The sequence below is a fragment of the Silurus meridionalis genome, chromosome 27 (genome assembly GCF_014805685.1).
Source record: "Silurus meridionalis isolate SWU-2019-XX chromosome 27, ASM1480568v1, whole genome shotgun sequence".
NCBI classification, from domain to species: domain Eukaryota; kingdom Metazoa; phylum Chordata; class Actinopteri; order Siluriformes; family Siluridae; genus Silurus; species Silurus meridionalis.
In genome coordinates, this window is record NC_060910.1 from 5,092,641 (window position 1) to 5,097,702 (window position 5,062).

Genomic DNA, 5,062 nt, shown 5'->3' on the forward strand with positions numbered 1-5,062 from the left:
CACACACACACACAGCATAAAAAAGTATATAGAAAGAACAATGTAGCACATTGCATTAATCTGATACTCTGAAGCTTCAAGGAAGCAGATTTCCTGTTAGGTGATATCACCAAATTATCTAGCTTTAAAATAACATTCTTGTCCCCTGAATAATGCTTAATAATCGTTTGTTTCAGCAGGAAAATTAGGAAAATACTATTTGGTTTTTTTTATTTTCTCCCCTCAATAATGAACATTTATGTCCTACACTATATCTTAAGTCATAATTTCATGGTTAAATACATGCCTTATTCCAGTTATAACCCCTATACAGGCTACTTTAACTCTTTACATTGTATTATTTAAATGACAGTGTTATTTCAATCACAGTTTTGTTTTTGTTTTCTATTGGCTCAAACGCTCTCATAAAGATTTCACCCGCCCTGTGTATTTGCTCATTGCTCTCATTTTTCCAAAATGTAGCAACACACCTGCAGGAACTTTCTCCAGATGTTTTGTAGAGCAGAACTGCTGAGTCAGGATGCCTTATGCTCAGCCCGTTTGCAAAATATCACGAAGCAAATCATAAAGCTAGAAGCCGTTTTTTCCATCAGCTGCCATTTTAAATATGGCGATATTTTCCGTTTTCTCTGAATTAGTCAGAAAAGCCTTGTCTTCTATAGGTTTGCTAATACTAACAAGACCCTTAGTGCTTCCAGTATTTTATTTTTCCTCTTTCATTTTTTTAAATTGTATTTTAATTTATTGAATTTCTCATCTTACCCTTTTATGATGTGGCACATGAGCACTTAGTCATTTCATAATGGAACACATGTAGAACTGTACCTCAGACAGTATTTAATTTTTTTTTCTGGGAATGAGGGGGGTCCATGGTGATCATGCTGAAATATTTGTATTAAAGGAATTCCTTGCTAAGAAAATATTTGCATGTATATTTTGTATATATTTTACACTGATCAGGCATAATATTATGACCACTGAAGTGAATTACACTGATTATCTCTCCATCCTGGCACCTGTTAGTGAATAATTTATTAGGCAGCAAGTGAACAATTAATCCTCAAAGTTGACGTGTTCGAAACAGGAAAAATGGGCAAGCGCAAGGATGTGAGCGAGTATGACGAGCGCCAAATTGTGATGTCTAGACGACTGGGTCAGAACATCTCTAAAACTGCAGCTCCTGTGGATTGTTCCTGGTCTGCAGTGGTCAAAAGTGCTCCAAGGAAGGAACAGTGGTGAACTGGCAACAGGGTCGTGGGTCGCTGAGGCTCATTGATGCACGTGTGGAGCAAGACTGGCCCGTGTGGTCCGATCCAATAGATGAGCTCTTGTAGCTCAAACTGCTGAAGAAGTTAATGATGCTAATGCTCCGAAGGGTCAGAAATGTTTTGTCAGCAAAAGGGGGACCGAAACAATTTTAGGTAGGTGGTCATAAAGGTTTGTCTGATAGGTGTATAAAATGTATAATTTTTTTGTTACTTATCAGCGCTGTGAATAACACGAGTTTCATGCACAGGTTCTGGTTTTAAATGAATGACCAAAATTCCACTTGTTGCTCGATTGTGCTAGGTATTTTGAAGGCCTGTCATCAATAGGCCGTGCCAGTCAATAACCTTTGGCACTGTTTAAAAAAAAATGCACCCAATATCCATAACCATTTGTATTCAGTTGTCAGGTCCATCTTGACTTCATGGGCTACTAGAACTTTGGGTTATTGATAACAGTCTGGATAAGGGGGTCTTCCAAACAAGTTCAGCAGTGAGCAAAGCAGTACTATTTTGCTCCAAGCCTAATGGACTCCTAGTCCACACAGGTCACGCATTGGGCTGAAGCAATCATCTGGAAAACAAAAAACTAATAGTGAATTTGCACAAAGGATAGATTGCTCAAAGAAATGATCCCACAAAAGTTATTTCATGGTCAATGGGCTGAATTTATCACACCCTCAGTGTCTCTTTGTCAAACCCTTTTTCAGTCGCTGATTAATGGGGCTGAAGAGAAAGAACTACATGATGAGAAGGAGAAGAGCCCCTGTCCTGTTTTCCTAAAGTCATAATTTTTGCCTCCTGAAAACATTTCCTCTGTGATTTAATTTGAGCATGCAGCATGCTTCATTACGCAATATTAATCCAAATGCTGTGTCCTTCATCTGTGACCTCTCTCCAGGCAATGAAGAATATTGACTGTCTCCAAAACTCACCTAAAATTTCACAATCCACCTAAAAAATGGGAAGGAAATGCTGATTATGGAGGCTATTCATGCAGACCAGCAATACAACAAACTCCCCCATCCAGGAGACCACTCAAACACCCAGCAAGGGGGGAAATTAGGAGACAGAGTTACTCATTAAAATAAATAGAAGGCAAAGAAGGATTCCAAGGCTTGTGTTAGTACATGAAGAAGTAGATGTGAGCAGGTTTTGTATCTCTGGTAAGTTTATTGGTCTTTGAGCATTAAGTAAAGAGAACTGGGATCCTACATTCTCTGCCCAAAATAATTATACATTTAATTAGAAATACTGTTCAGGATTTTTCCCTTTACATTTGGTTCTAATGTGTCTGGTATTGATTGGATTCATTTCAAGGTTTAGGATTATCTATTAAAATAAGTAGAATAGAATTGTTCAAAGATTTTCCATTTTCTGAGGAAATAAGTCTTGCTGTGACACTGTGACTGGCAGGAGAAACAGCCAATCAGGAGACGGTGAAAGATCAAGTTTTCCTAAAAGGGGTGAAAAAAGGCAAGGAACTGATTGCAGTTGTCAATTAAGCAAACGTTTTGTCAGTTTTCATGAATTTTTGACAACTGCATATTTTGCAGATTTGATATAAATATGCTATTTTGTAAACAAAAAAACTCCACATAATACTACTTGCATTTGTCTAATAGATTTACAATTTTGTTCTACATGCTTGTTTACCTCAACACAAACAGTTTGGATCTAAATTGACAGTTCATTATCCACACTGATTCATGTTCATTATTTATTCCTTTCATATGAATACATTTCAAACATGTAAATAAATAATAGCAGTGGACAGCATGCCCATGCAATGAGGTGTGTCTGTATTGGTTTTCTTCTAGATTTTCTGGGGTCTTTGTGGTAACACAAAAGCAACAATAGTAAACAGAATATACAACATGCCAGATCTCGAGGATGATGTGTTAGAACAGCAGGAGACATCAAGTTCAGCTGTCAGCTGAAGATACAATGAGCCCCAAGTCACCAAAACTGGGCAGCTTGGTTGAAAATCGAAAAAGAACGTGTGGAAGAATCGAAATTTCTGTTGCAACAGGCCGACGTTAGAGTGAAAATTTGGCTTTGGAAATATTATCTTTAGAATGTCTTAAAAAATAAAGAATATATCAGGAGATTAATGATTTCTGATGCTTTAAAAATGTTGATGAAGAGGTATAGAGAAGGTGAGGGAGGTGCATTGTGTGCTTGTGGATTTAGAGAAAGCGTACAACGGTGCCGAGAGAGGACTTGTGGTATTGTATGAGGACAGTGAGACAGCAGTGAAGTTTGCAGTAGAAACCACAGACTGGCTCAAGATGGAGGTGGGACTGCATCAAGGATCGGCTCTGAGCCCTTTCAAGTTAAAGTCATCAGTGCAAAGTAATGGAAAGTGTGTAAATAAAGTGAAGAAAAGAATGCAGGCAGGGTGGAATGGGTGAAGAAGAGTGACAGCAGGAGTGATTTGCGATTGAAGAGTATCTGCAAGAGTGAAAGGGAAAGTTCTGTGATGATGTATGATTTAGAGACAGTGGCATTGAATAAATGACCGGAGGTGGAGCTGAAGGTAGCAGAGCTGAAGAGGTTGAGATTTTCATTGGGAGTGACGAGGATGGACAGTATTAGAAACGGGTTTATCGGAGAGACAGTGCATGTAGGACATTTTGCAGACAAGGTGAGGGAGGCACGATTGAGATGGTTTGGACATGTGCAGAGGAGAAAATGAGGAAGGCCAAGGAGGAGGTTTATGGATGTGGTGAGGGAAGACATGCAGGTAGTTGGTTTGAAAGAGTCATGAGATGCCTGAGATGGGTAAGGGTACTAACTAAGGGTCCTGACCTGTATGTGCTAAAATTTGTGGACATCCGTCCTCAAAACTTTTGCCAGAAATCTCTCTTCAAGTGCGATAGATAGCTAGATAGATAAATAGCTAGCTTACTAGATAGATGCTAAGAAATGAAAAGGGGTTAGATAGCTAGATAGACAGACAGACAGAAAGACACACACACACATTCATTTATTTGTCAAATATTCATTACAAAACATTGGAATTATTACTTCCCATATCCAAGCGATGTTCAGAACCTGGGGTCAGAGCATAAAGTCAGCCATGATACACCACCCCTGGAGCACAGAGGGTTAAGCAAGAAAGGCACTACTGCTTAGCCAATTAGAAATTTCCCATCACTGATAAAATGAAGACCTGTGCAAACCTGTTCCAGTATTACAATAACTCTGTGAACCTATTAAGGATGCTCTAACATCTAGCAGAAAGCCTTCTCAGAAGACAGCAGGTTCTTATGACAGGTAAGAAAATAAACACAACTGGAACGGAAAGCTTGGGTGTCTGTATACTTTTGACCACACATTATGTATAATCCAGGACTGTGTAAACCAACAATGTTATTTCTTACCATTTTTATAACGTTAGAGGGAATGGAAAGAGAATTGGCCGTGTCTCCTTTAAAGATGGATGAGTGAATGGAGGAGCAAAACCCTGGCCGGCTCACGTGCATCACGCCGCATCACAGCCGCTCGGCTTCCGATCTGCTTCTGTTCACTTCCGGTAAATAGTGCGCAGTGCTCTAAAATCCTCATTGTAAATAAACCTTGTTAAAAAAATATATATAATAAAACAACAACGTCGGTTTACTTCCAAAAAATTCTCGGCAGTGTTTTTTTAACACCGCTAACTAACTTAATTCCGAAATGCAATGGTCCAAATGAAAAGCGAAACACGACCGACGCACGCCTTGTTTAGCGTATATATATATATTTATATATTTATATATATATCCTTCCGCCAGTTTTCCGCGTCTCCTCGG